At 47.1% G+C, this 15,405-nt stretch overlaps 1 long non-coding RNA gene across 1 annotated transcript; it reads left to right on the forward strand.

The window, feature by feature from the left end:
• The first annotated feature begins 158 nt into the window (after window positions 1–158).
• LOC132394547 (uncharacterized) lies at window positions 159–15,195 on the forward strand. Its single transcript, XR_009512363.1, has 2 exons — window positions 159–1,120; window positions 13,334–15,195. It is a non-coding gene; the product is annotated as an uncharacterized LOC132394547 (long non-coding RNA).
• Window positions 15,196–15,405: the final 210 nt, after the last annotated feature.

Raw genomic sequence — 15,405 nt, forward strand, 5'->3', positions numbered from 1 at the left:
GCTGCCCCTCAAGTCCCTTTCTGTGAGAAATGAGATCTGTCTTTGCTGTGGCTGAGGCTCTGATGTTTGAAGTGGCCTCTCATGACGTGAGGAAGTCAGGCGGTATCAGCATAATCTGAATCACATTTACGTACATTCCACTGAGGTAGGGTGGGACTACAACCAGAGGTCATGGGTTAAGGGTGGAAGGTGAAGGGTTTAAGGGGAACATGAGGGGAAACTCAGCGGGTCGTCAGAGTGTGGAACAAGCTGGCTGCTGAAGTGGTGCATGCGAGGTAGATTTTAACGTTTAAGTGGTTTGGCTGGGCACGTCAATGGTAGGCCAAGGGTTCTGCTGCAGGTCGATGGGAGTAGGCAGTTTAAATGGTTTCAGCATGGACTAGATGGGCCAAAGGGCCTGTTTCTGAGCTGTACTTCTCTAAGGCTCCATGTGTCATTGGACTTACAGCAATGACATAAGATAAAACTGTACAGGTGAAAATTAGATCAATAAAGCAAGAGAGAAAGCAGGCAGTCAAGTTCAGGGGCCGGCCAGCCGGAAATGTGCTGGTGGAGGGGTAGATGCTGTTCCTAACACTCTGCGTGTGGTTCTTCAGCTGGCTCAAACATGAAGAGGGCATGATCCGGTGGTGAGGGTCCTTCTCGAGGCACGGCCTCTTGAAGACGTCCCTGATGTGGGGAGGGTTGTGCTGTAATGGAGGTGCCTGAGTCTCCAGCCTCTGTGACCCTGTGCATTGGAGAAGCTGTGCCGGGCTCTGCGCCATACATTTACAAATAATGGCAATCACTGATTCTGAATGCAGTCATAGGACACGGGAATAGCTGGGCAGTCCGTCTGGGCTGGGGGCTGGTGACTGGGGACAGTCCTCACATTACCTCATCCTCTCCTCTTCCTTCCAGCTGAACATCTCTTTCAACGACTCGGAGTCCATCTTCGAGTACCCGTCGGAGCTGGCGCTTCTGGCAGAGTTTGGCACAGGCGACGACGAGGTGCTGCCCCAGGCCCGGGAGCCTCAGGAGGAAGAGGAGGAGGAGGAGGAGGAGGCGCTAGTCTCCCGCCGAGAGGCGCCTGGGTCACCCGTGATCCGAAGGGCAGTCCGCAGAAAACCTCTGCTCGTAGGTAGGAGTCTCTGCGTGGATCAGGAGGAGGAGGAGGCAAGATTGAGGTGCCCTCCGCTGCCCTCCCAATGGGACACAGCACGGTTCTGCGGTCCCATTCGAGAGAGTGGCCTGCACAAAACCCATCCAAACCTGACACCAACCTCCGAAATCACCATCTCTAAATCACACTCCCCCTCGACCATAGACTGGGTATATCACCATCCCTAAATCACACTCACCCTCGACCATAGACTGGGTACATCACCATCTCTAAATCACACTCACCCTGTATCATAGACTGGGTAGATTACCATCTCTAAATCACACTCACCCTGTATCATAGACTGGGTACATCAGCATCTCTAATTCACACTCACCCTGTATCATAGACTTGGTACATCACCATCTCTCAATCACACTCACACTTGACCATAGACTGGGTACATCACCATCTCTAAATCACACTCGCCATGAATCATAGACTGGGTACATCACCAACTCTAAATCCAACTCACCATGAATCATAGACTGGGTATATCACCATCTCTAAATCACACTCACCCTTGACCATAGACTGGGTACATCAGCATCGCTAAATCACACTCACCCTCGATCATAGACTGGGTACATCACCATCTCTAAATCACACTCACCCTTGACCATAGACTGGGTACATCAGCATCTCTAAATCACACTCACCCTCGATCATAGACTGGGTACATCACCATCTCTAAATCACACTCACCCTCGACCATAGACTGGGAACATCACTATCTCTAAATCACACTCGCCCTCAACCATAGACTGGGTAGATTACCATCTCTAAATCACACTCACCCTGTATAATAGACTGGGTACATCACCATCTCTAAATCACAGTCACCCTGTATCATAGACTGGGTATATCACCATCTCTGAAGCACACTCACCCTGTATCATAGAATGGGTACATCACCATCTCTAAAGCACACTGTCCCTGTATCATAGACTGGGTACATCACCATCTCTAAATCGCACTCACCCTGTATCATAGACTGGGTACATCACCATCTCTAAATCACACTCACCCTCGTCCATAGACTAGGTACATCACCATCTCTAAATCACACTCGCCCTCAACCATAGACTGGGTACATCACCAACTCTAAATCAAACTCACCATGAATCATAGACTGGGTATATCACCATCTCTTAATCACACTCACCCTTGACCATAGACTGGGTACATCAGCATCGCTAAATCACACTCACCCTGTATCATAGACTGGGTACATCTCCATCTCTAAATCACATTCACCCTCAACCATAGACTGGGTACATCTCCATCTCTAAATCACATTCACCCTCAACCATAGACTGGGTACATCACCATCTCTAAATCACATTCACCCTCAACCATAGACTGGGTACATCACCATCTCTAAATCAAACTCGCCCTGTATCATAGACAGGGTACGTCACCATCTCTAAATCACACTCACCCTGTATCATAGACTCGGTATATCATCATCTCTAAATCACACTCACCCTCGACCATAGACTGGGTACATCACCATCTTTAAATCACACTCACCCTTGACCATACACTGGGCACATCTCCATCTCTAAAGCACACTCCCCCTCGACCATAGACTGGGTACATCACCCTCTCTAAATCACACTGACCCTCTATCATAAAATGGGTAGATCACCATCTCTAAAGCACACTCACCCTCAACCATAGACTGGGTTCATCACCATCTCTAAATCACACTCAACCTCGACCTTAGACTGCGAACATCACCATCTCTAAATCACACTCACCATGAATCATAGACTGGGTACATCACCAACTCTAAATCACACTCACCCTTGACCATAGACTGCGTACATCACCATCTCTAAATCACACTCACCCTGTATCATCGACTGGGTACATCACCATCTCTAAATCACACTCACCCTGTATCATAGACTGGGTACATCACCATCTCGAAATCACACTCGCCATGAATCATAGACTGGGTACATCACCAACTCTAAATCAAACTCACCATGAATCATAGACTGGGTATATCACCATCTCTTAATCACACTCACCCTTGACCATAGACTGGGTACATCAGCATCGCTAAATCACACTCACCCTGTATCATAGACTGGGTACATCACCATCTCTAAATCACACTCACCCTCGACCATAGACCGGTACATCCCCATCTCTAAAGCACACTCACCCTGTATCATAGACAGGGTACATCAGCATCTCTAATTCACATTCACCCTGTATCATAGAATGGGTACATCACCATATCTAAAGCACACTCACCCTGTATCATAGAATGGGTACATCACCATCTCTAAATCACACTCACCCTCGACCATAGACTGGGTACATCACCATCTCTAATTCACACTCACCCTGTATCATAGAATGGGTACATCACCATCTCCAAAGCACACTCACCCTGTATCATAGAATGGGTATATCACCATCTCTAAAGCACACTCACCCTGTATCATAGACTGGGTATATCACCATCTCTAAATCACACTCACCCTCGACGATAGACTGGGTACATCACCATCTCTAAATCACACTCGCCCTCAACCATAGACTGGGTACATCACCAACTCTAAATCAAACACACCATGAATCATAGACTGGGTACATCACCATCTCTAAATCACACTCACCCTGTATCATAGACTGGGTACATCACCATCTCTAAATCACACTCACCCTGTATCATAGACTGGATACATGACCATCTCTAAATCACACTCACCCTGTATCATAGACTGGGTACATCACCATCTCTAAAGCACACTCACCCTGTATCATAGACTGGGTACATCACCATCTCTAAATCACACTCACCCTGTATCATAGACTGGGCACATGACCATCTCTAAATCACACTCACCCTGTATCATAGACTGGGTACATCACCATCTCTAAAGCACACTCACCCTGTATCATAGACTGGGTACATGACCATCTCTAAATCACACTCACCCTGTATCATAGACTGGATACATGACCATCTCTAAAGCACACTCACCCTGTATCATAGACTGGGCACATCACCATCTCTAAATCACACTCACCCTGTATCATAGACTGGGCACATCACCATCTCTAAATCACACTCACCCTGTATCATAGACTGGATACATGACCATCTCTAAAGCACACTCACTCTGTATCATAGACTGGGCACATCACCATCTCTAAATCACACTCACCCTGTATCATAGACTGGGTACATCACCATCTCTAAATCACACTCACCCTGTATCATAGACTGGGCACATCACCATCTCTAAATCACACTCACCCTGTATCATAGACTGGGTACATCACCATCTCTAAATCACACTCACCCTGTATCATAGACTGGGTACATCACCATCTCTAATGCACACTCACCCTGTATCATAGACTGGGTACATCACCATCTCTAATGCACACTCACCCTGTATCATAGACTGGGTACATCGGCATCTCCAATTCACACTCACTCTGTATCATAGACTGGGTACATGACCATCTCTAAAGCACACTCACTCTGTATCATAGACTGGGCACATCACCATCTCTAAATCACACTCACCCTGTATCATAGACTGGGCACATCACCATCTCTAAATCACACTCACCCTCGTCCATAGACTAGGTACATCACCATCTCTAAATCACACTCGCCCTCAACCATAGACTGGGTACATCACCAACTCTAAATCAAACTCACCATGAATCATAGACTGGGTACATCTCCATCTCTAAATCACACTCACCCTCGACCATAGACTCCGTACATCACCATCTCTAAATCAAACTCGCCCTGTATCATAGACTGGGTACATCACCATCTCTAATTCACACTCACCCTGTATCATAGACTGGGTACATCACCATCTCCAAAGCACACTCACCCTGTATCATAGACTGGGTACATCACCATCTCTCAATCACACTCACCCTCGACCATAGACTGAGTACATCCCCATCTCTAAATCACACTCACCCTGTATCATAGACTGGGTACATCACCAACTCTAAATCAAACTCACCATGAATCATAGACTGGGTATATCACCATCTCTTAATCACACTCACCCTTGACCATAGACTGGGCACATCACCATCTCTAAATCAAACTCGCCCTGTATCATAGACTGGGTACATCACCATCTCTAAATCACACTCACCCTGTATCATATACTCGGTATATCATCATCTCTAAATCACACTCACCGTGTACCACAGACTGGGTACATCAGCATCTCTAAATCACACTCAACCTCGACCATAGACTGTGTACATCACCATCTTTAAATCACACTCAACCTCGACCATAGACTGGGTACATCACCATCTTTAAATCACTCTCACCCTCGACCATAGACTGGGTAGATCACCATCTCAAAATCACACTCACTATGTATCATAGACTGGGTACATCACCAACTCTAAATCACACTCACCCTCGACCATAGACTGGGTACATCACCCTCTCTAAATCACACTGACCCTGTATCATAGACTGGGTACATCACCATCTCTAAAGCACACTCACCCTGTATCATAGACTGGGTACATCACCATCTCTAAATCACACTCACCCTCGACCATAGACTAGGTACATCACCATCTCTAAATCACACTCGCCCTCAACCATAGACTGGGTACATCACCAACTCTAAATCAAACTCACCCTGTATCATAGACTCGGTATATCATCATCTCTAAATCACACTCACCCTCGACCATAGACTCCGTACATCACCATCTCTAAATCAAACTCGCCCTGTATCATAGACTGGGTACATCAGCATCTCTAAATCACACTCACCATGTGTCATAAACTGGGTACATCGCCATCTCTAAATCACACTCAACCTCGACCATAGACTGGGTACATCACCATCTTTAAATCACACTCACCCTCGACCATAGACTGGGTAGATCACCATCTCAAAATCACACTCACTATGTATCATAGACTGGGTACATCACCATCTCTAAATCACACTCACCCTTGACCATAGACTGGGCACATCACCATCTCTAAAGCACACTCCCCCTCGACCATAGACTGGGTACATCACCCTCTCTAAATCACACTGTCCCTCTATCATAAAATGGGTAGATCACCATCTCTAAAGCACATTCACCTTCGACCATAGACTGGGCACATCACCATCTCTAAATCACACTCACCCTGTGTCATAGGCTGGGTACATCACCATCTCTAAATCACACTCAAGCTCGACCATAGACTGGGTAGATCACCATCTCTAAAGCACACTCACCCTCGCCCATAGACTGGGTACATCACCATCTCCAAATCACACTCACCCTCAACCATAGACTGGGTTCATCACCATCTCTAAATCACACTCAAGCTCGACCTTAGACTGCGAACATCACCATCTCTAAATCACACTCACCATGAATCATAGACTGGGTACATCACCAACTCTAAATCAAACTCAGCATGAATCATAGACTGGGTATATCACCATCTCTAAATCACACTCACCCTCGACCATAGACTAGGTACATCACGATCTCTAAATCACACTCGCCCTCAACCATAGACTGGGTACATCACCAACTCTAAATCAAACTCACCATGAATCATAGACTGGGTATATCACCATCTCTTAATCACACTCACCCTTGACCATAGACTGGGTACATCAGCATCGCTAAATCACACTCACCCTGTATCATAGACTGGGTACATCTCCATCTCTAAATCACATTCACCCTCGACCGTAGACTGGGTACATCACCATCTTTAAATCACACTCAACCTCGACCATAGACTGTGTACATCACCATCTTTAAATCACACTCAACCTCGACCATAGACTGGGTACATCACCATCTTTAAATCACACTCACCCTCGACCATAGACTGGGTAGATCACCATCTCTAAATCACACTCACTATGTATCATAGACTGGGTACATCACCATCTCTAAAGCACACTCGCCCTGTATCATAGACTGGGTACATCACCAACTCTAAAGCACACTCGCCATGAATCATAGACTGGGTACTTCACCATCGCTAAAACACCCTCACCCTGTGTCATTGGCTGGGTACATCACCATCTCTAAATCACACTCGCCCTGTATCATAGACTGGGTACATCACCATCTCTAAATCACACTCACCCTGTATCATAGACTGGGTACATCACCATCTCTTAATCACACTCACTATGTATCATAGACTGGGTAAATCACCATATGATTATCTTTGGGAGTTGATCATTGCTGGCCAATTTCCAGCATAATGACAGGATAGGTGTGTCCAGTTCCCTGTCATAATCTGGATTATTCCCAGCCAGCAGCTGGTACTGCTCACCTGGATTAAACTGGATCATCCCTCAAGTCCCGTGTTAGGAGGCACTTTAATCTAACCTCCTCCTTGGCCCCACAGCCGACTGTCAGCCTCAGTTGATCTCAAGGAGTTGGAAGCTGGTTGCAGAATTTGTCATATTTATTGTGAAGTTTGCACTTAGAGAGTGAAGAATGGGTTGATAGCAGGGCTTTGAGTTGTGAATCTGCCAGAAGGCCTGTTGCCATGGGAACATTGCCAGTGATGTTCACTTTGTGGAGCTGTGCCAAATGTTTCAGGCAAGCTCACCGTCTTCTTTTGGTGTGGAGTTTGTGACTGGGAATGTGAGCATTGGAGCCTTTACTGCAGACCTAAGCTGACCGTGCCTGCCCTGGGAACGTTAGGACAACATAAAGGGAACCTTCTGTAACCCAGACTGCTGCTACCCTGGGAATGTTTGTTGGGGCACAGAGGACGGTTTATTCTCCCAGGTTGTTCCCCCTCGCAATTTGGCAAAGTTAGGACAGAAGAAATTTTACTCTGCATCCAACCTGTGATTTACAATGTGTATTGTAGAGGAAGATTAGATGGCCCATCGAATCCATGAGTTTTCTGAGAAAATTTCTCTCTCCTCCATTCATTCACTCATTTTCTGTAACCTATCTGGCCCTCAGCCTGCTGCACCCGAGGTGGATATGGGATCATTTTCAGAAGGGACTCCACCAAGCTTTAAAACCATCTCTCACACTTTCTCACGCTCTGTGTACGCTTAAGAATCTGCACGTTAATCATTTTTCCAACATGCATGCACTTATTTTAGGATGGGATTTCTGATGTACTGTTCAGGTCAAAGACAGGGTGACAAGCTGCGGAGTAAACTTAGCAGGCTCACTAAGTAATAAAGAGTTAAATCGGTGTGAAAGATAGCAATTTTCAGCATGTGATTTTTCAGGTTTAGATAACCAACTCCATCTTCCCTTTTGCTCAAGTTGTACTTCTTCTGTAGATGTATTGTGGAGAGCATTCTGACAGGCTGCATCACTGTCTGGTGCGGAGGGGCTACTGCACAGGACTGAAAGAAGTTGTAGAGGGTTGTAAATTTAGTCGGCTCCATCTTGAGTACTAGCCTACAAAGTACCCAGGACACCTTCAGGGAGCGGTGCCTCAGAAAGGCAGCGTCCATTATTAAGGACCTCCAGCACCCAGGCCATACCCTTTTCTCACTGTTACCATCAGGTAGGAGGTACAGAAGCCTGAAGGCACACACTCAGCGATTCAGGAACAGCTTCTTCTGCTCTGCCATACAATTCCTAAATGGACGTTGAAGCTTTGGACACTACCTCACATTTTTAATATACAGTATTTCTGTGTTTGCATATTTTTAATAATTATTCAATATACGTAACTGACTTGTTTATATATAATATGTTTTATTTTATTTATTATTATTTTTCCTCTTCTATATTATGTATTACATTGAACTGCTGCTGCTAAGTTAACAAATTTCACATCACATGCCGGTGGTGAAAAACCTGATTCTGAAAATTTCCAGCCTCAACAGAATCTCATGTCCTGTTTCCCCTTAATTCCTTGATCTATTTCTATAACACTAGCAGTTCCATTTCAGTAAACAGCCCGATTTTATCCAATAACTTGAGAGCAAATGAATGTTTTGTTTTTTTGCTTCTTGACCTTGTGGGCCAAGAATGTAAATAGACACGGGTAGACTGGTGGGTCAATCTCCGTCAGTAAGATCGCAGCTGATTCAGTCTCGGCCTCAACACCAGTCTCTTTCTCACTCCCTGTATCCCTTCACTTCACTCCCTTGTAGTTTAAATATCTGTCGGTCTCTGCCATGGAGATATTCAAAGATTCCGACTCAGGACAGAGAGTTGTACCCTTCTGCTGGGAGGCATTTCCCCCATCCCCATTTTACATGGGAGGATCAGAATCCGGTTTATTGTCACTGGCATTTAGTCTCAATAATAAAAATCTGTAAATTACAGTGAGTGTATAGAAATGTTAAATTAAATAAATAACAGGAGTAAAAGCAGTGAGATAGTGTTCACGGGTTTAATGTCCATTCAGGAATCAGATGGCAGAGGGGACGAAGCTGTTCCTGGTTCACTGAGTGGGTACCTTCAGGCTTCTGTACCTCCTACCTGAAGGTAGGAGTGAGAAGAGGACATGTCCTGAGTGATGGGGGTCCTTTTTGATGGATACTGCCTATTTGAGGCATCGTTTTGTGAAGATGTCCTGGACGCTGGTGCCCATGATGGAACTGACTGAGTCTTCAGCGGTTTCCAGTCCTGGGCAGTGGCCCCTCCATACCAGATGGTGGTGCAACCAGTTAGAATGCTCTCCACTGGACATCTGTAGAAATTTGCAAGTGTCTTTGGTGACATAACAAATCTCCACAAACTCCTAATGAAATACAGCCACTGATGTCTCTTCTTTGTAACTGAATTGATATGTTGGGCCCAGGGTAGATCCTCAGGGATGTTGACACGCAGGAACTTGAAGCTGCTCACCCTTTCCACTTCTGATTCCTCGATGAAGGCAATGAAACTGTTCGCCTGTGCTGTGTAGCCCCTCGAAGGGAAATATCCAGCTTGCCAATGATCTCGATTTTTCCATACATTCACTTTGCCTTCTGTACGCCCGTGAGTACAGACTCAATCTGATCGATCACTCATCATGGGAGACTCAAGAGATGCAGATGCTGCAATCTGAAGCGTTTAGGGGGCGTCACAGTGACATATACAGCACCAGCAACCCGGGTTCAATTCCCTTTGACTGCGTGAATTTCCTCCAGGTGTTCTGGTTTCCTCCCGCGGTCCGAAGATGTACGGGTTAGTAGGTTAACTGGTCACATGGGTGTAATTGGACAGCACAAGCTCACTGGGTTAGAAGGACCTGTTACTGTGCTGTATGAGTGATTAAAAAAACTGTTTTGCCCCTTATCCTAGTAGTCCCATCAACCCTTCGTTTCCCTTCCTCACCCTCTCTATCTGCCCATCACTCGCAGGTTCCTCCCTCCAATTCCCCTCTCCACCTTTACTCCATGGTCCACCGTCCTCTCCTATCAGATTCCACCTTCTTCAGCCCTTCCATCTATCATCTCCTGGCTTCTTACATCATTCCCATCCCCCCCCCATCGGCTGTCTATATCATTCCCCATTCACCTGAATCAACCTGTCATCTGCCCGCTCTTCCCAGCTACCTCTCCTCTTTCTGCCTAGTCCACGTGAAGGGTCCCAGCCCGAAACGCCGACTATCCATTCCCCTTCAGAGATGCAGCCTGACCTGTTCATCTTGTGTCCGCTTGCTCCAGTTTACCAGCATCTGCAGGCTCTCTTGTTGCTACACACAATCTGCGGGAGAAATCCAGTGGGTCGAGCAGCATCCATGGGAGAAATGAATTGTTGACATTTCAGATCCTGCCAGGGTTTTGAGCTGAAACGTCAGCAGTTCTTCCCTGACGCTGCTCAGAATGCTGAGCTCTCTCAGCAGATAGTTTGTTGCTCTGCCCAGTGAAATCTTCCTCAATGCCTCAAATGTAAACTCATCTTTCCTCAGCCAAAACATAACTTCCATTGATGAAGGGTCTCAGACAGAAACACTGGTTATTTATTCCCCTCCATCAATGTTGCTTGACTTGCTGAGTTTCTCCAGCATTTTGTTCAGGTTCTCAAGATTTCCAGTGCCTGTAGCTTCTCGAAAGCACAAGAAATTCTGCAGATGCTGGAATTCCAGAGCGATACCCCTGCAAAATGCCGGAGGAACTCAGCAGGTCAGGCAGCATCTTTGGAAATGAATAAACAGTCGCTGTTTCGGGCTGTGACCCTTCTTCGGGACTGGAAAGAAATGGGGAAGATGCCAGAAAGGTGGGGGGTGGTTTGATAACTGGAAGGTGATAGGTGAAACCATGTGGGTAGGAGGGTAGAGGGCAGGAGAGGAAGGAATCTGATGGGAGAGCAGGGTGGACCATGCGAGGAAGATAAGGAGAGGGAGACCCAGGGGAAGCTGATAGGTAGGTGAGAAGAGGTAAGTGGGGAATAGAAGAAAAGGGGAGAGGCAAAGGGGAGGAGAAATCGATATTCACTCCATCAGTTTGGCAGCTACCCACATGGAATGCAGAATTTCCCTGGTTGCCAAACACTTTAATTCAGATTCCCATTCCCATTCTGACAAGTCGGTCTGTGGCTGCCTCTTGTGCCATGGTGGGGCTGCCATCGGGGTGGAGGAGAAACATCTTGTATTCTGTGTGGGTAGTCTCCAATCTAATTGCATGAATATCGATTTCTCCTTCTGGTAAAAAAAAATTTACCTCCTCATCCCCTCTTCTATTCTCTTCTCAGGCCTCTTACCTCTCCTCACCCACCTATCAGCTCCCCCTGGGTCCCCTCCTTCCCTTTCTCACAGGGTCACTCCCCTCTCCAATCAGATTCCTTGCTCTCCAGCCCTCTACCCTTCTCACCCATGCTTCACCTCTCACCTTCCAGCTAACCTCCTTCCCGTTCCCCACTTTATACTCTGGCATCCTTTCTGGTCTCGGCCTGAGACGTCTACTGTTTGCTCTTTTCCTTTGACGCTGCCTGGCCTGCAGCGTTGCGTGTGTGCGGTAACACCCCGTGTTTGTGGTTTTCTGGCCACCAGACTGATCATTCCGTACGGAAGCACACGAGGTCGTGCAAAAGGGAGAGGTGTTACACTTGCAGACGATGAGCAAGGGCCACGACAAGGTGGATTGGAAGATCCGCGGTTCACCTGTATTGCACAAGAGTCCCAGAACAGCAGGATAGAGGCCGTCCTTGAGCCTGGTGTCCTCAAGATTTTGTAACTTCTGCCCGATGGGACTGGGGAAAAAAAGGGAACCCACGGACGTAGACATCTACGGCACATTACAGGCCCTTCGGCCCACAGTGTTGTGTCGACCATGTAACCTACTCTCGAAACTGCCTAGCGCATAGCCCTCTAATTTTCCAAACTCCATTTGCCTACGTAAGAGTTTCTTAAAAGACCCTCTTGTATCTGCTTTCACCACCACTGCCGGCAGCCCATTCCATGCACCCTCCACTTTCTGAGTAAAAAAACTTACCCCTGACATCCCCTCGACACCTACTTACAAGTACAAGCCCCCTCGTGATAGCCATTTCAGCCCTGGGAAAAAGCCTCTGGCTATCCACATCATTGTATACTCCTCTGTCAGGTCACCTCTCATCCTCCATCACTCCAAGGAGAAAATCCAAGTTCACTCAACCTATTTTCATAAGGCATGCTCTCCAATCCAGGCAACTTGCTTGTAAATCTCCTCTGCGCTCTCTCTGTAGTATCCACATCCTTCCTGTATGTGAGGTGACCAGAATTGGACACAGTATTCCAAGTGGACTAAGGTCTTATATAGCTGTAACATTAGCTCTCAGCTCATGAACTCAATCCCACTGATGAGTATGCCTTCTTAGCGACACTGTCAACTGTGCAGCTGCTTTGAGTGTCCTATGGACATGGACCCCAAGATCTCTCAGATCCTCCACACTGCCAAAAGTCTTAGCATTAATATTATATTCTGCCTTCAGATTTGATCTACCAGAATGAACCACCTCACACTTATCTGTGTTGGAGTCCATCTGCCCGGGGTGAGAGTTGTGTTGATAATGGTGTCTGCCTTTCTCAGGCAGCAGGGAAGCGTGTGTAGTAAGTTGATGTAATAAGATCTCGGCTGATTTACATGACCTGTAGTCACGATGATGCATCTGTGCCTTGGAAACAGTTTCATTGTTCAAGTTGATCTGCGGATGGGAGTTGTTGACTCAGCCCTGGCAACAAGCCTCCCTCCGTCAACTCCACCAACTTCCTTCCTCTCCTGACCTATGTTGTTTTCCCCTTCACAGACGAGAGCTGCAGGTGATGCTGGACAGCCGCCACCCGACGCTCGACTTCCGGAAATGCCACCGAACTCTGCTTTAAGTCTCGTAAGTTGCTGAGGACCACATACCTAACGAGAACAAAGATCACAATCCAGGAGCCTTTGGTTTCCCCTCCGTTCACTGGGCCTGCAGTGGATGCCTCTGTCAAAGTGGTTCACTTCCTCTGGATGCTTTTCTCAGGAACGAACATCTCCACCAGGTCAAGTGGAACTTGTGACCACAGCCGGAGAGAATGGACATCGTGTGTTTATACTGTTAGAGGACCGCTGCGGTTCCTCGCTCGAACATAACTTCCCAAATGCCAAATCCTTTTTCCTAGCTTCACATGCCGGATACATGAAGTTCTTGAAGAACGTAAGCTCCTGCAGGAGGAACAGTTGTCATGGCGATGTGTGTGTGCGTGCGCAAGTAAAGGGGGATTTGGTATGTCAATAATATTTATTCCTCCCCTCGTGTGTAAACAGGGTTGAGTGCTGTACTTTGACAGGGTTTCTCTCTGTGGGGAGACAGGACACTGGGCAGAATGAATATCCCATCCTACCCCCCCCCGCTGGTGAGGGTGAAGTAAGTGCGACAGAGGACAGAGGCCTGGTACGGTCCAGACCTGGACCTCATCTGTGCTGTGGGGAGGTTCGCAGTTCCCAGTGGCTCAACAGTGTATTTCACACAGATCCCACTGGGCAGGACCTCTCCAGCAGCACTGTCCATCCTGGAGCGAGCCTGCCATTCTCTCACTTCCTGTCATCGGCTTACGACCCCGCTCATGGCAAACAGATTATCACGAGGCGTGGAGACCCTAGCCAGCCTACCCTGGGATCTTCCAACCCTAATTCCTTCATCTTCCCTGTCTTCCTCTACATAGCATTTTGGGAATTGGGAAAACAGGGAGGAGCCATAAGACTATAAAATATAGGATTAGAATCAGGCCATTCAGCCCACCGAATTCGCCCTGCCACGCACTCATGCCTGATATTTCTTTCTAACTTGCTTCTCCCGCCTGCTCTCTGTAAATCTTAACCCCATTACCAATCACAAACCTCCTCGATCTCTGCCTTAAGTACAACAATTTGGCCTCCACAGCTCTCTGTGGCAGTGAGTCCCATAGATTCATCACCCTCTGCCTGAAGAAATCCCCCCTCCTCAGGGTTCTAAAAGGACGTCCCTTCATTCGGAGGAGAATGTAATGACCCCAGCTACTTGTCTATCCTGGGATGACCGGTCCCAGTGAACAGCAATCAGTGTGCAAGGAAATATGTCCAACTCCGACTCAGGAATTCTTCCCCCAAAATGACAGGGTTTCCCCAACCCTCACCCCCACTGGGCATCGGTGAGTCCGTTGGCCTCTCTCTCTCTCTCTCTCTCTCTCTCTCCAAGTCATTCAGACACAATCCCTCTGAATAATCCTGGGAATTGTCCCACCTTCTAGTCATGCATCTCTTCTGCCTGGAAGTGGAATGCACTCAGCTCCTGTTAATCAGAGGCCCTGCACGGGATAAATCCTGGGATTATCTGTGACAACTGGCTGGTCCCAGGATCACTATCAGGATATGAGATTTCCTAAAAACCACCCCTTCCCGCTCCCAGTCCGGATACAGTCTTCCAGTCCGCACAAGACATTCCCGTCTCCCAGTTTACAAGCTCCAGATTGTAAGTGTTTTTTTCTAATATAAACTTTACAGTAGATTTTGTGTGTGAGTGTGAGATTTTATTACGAGTTTGGTGTGAGTGGTTAAACGATGCATGCCAACTATTCAGCTGTCACAGCCGTATCCTCCTTGAAAGTGTACTCGCACATGAACCTCAATAAAATTTTGTAACTGGTTCAAGGGTGGCTGAAGTCCAGGTATTGGAGTTATAAGCAACATCAAACAGTACAGCATCAGAACAGGCCCTTTGGCCCACAGCATCTGCATCCAGCGTGACACCAAATTAAACCAATTCTATCTGCCTGCATACCAGACCATCATAAGGCACAGGAGCAGAGTGAGGCCATTTGGCCCATCGAGTCTGCTCCGCCATTTCATCATGGCTGATCC

This window comes from Hypanus sabinus, chromosome 5, assembly GCF_030144855.1.
Source record: "Hypanus sabinus isolate sHypSab1 chromosome 5, sHypSab1.hap1, whole genome shotgun sequence".
Classification (NCBI taxonomy): Eukaryota; Metazoa; Chordata; class Chondrichthyes; order Myliobatiformes; family Dasyatidae; genus Hypanus; species Hypanus sabinus.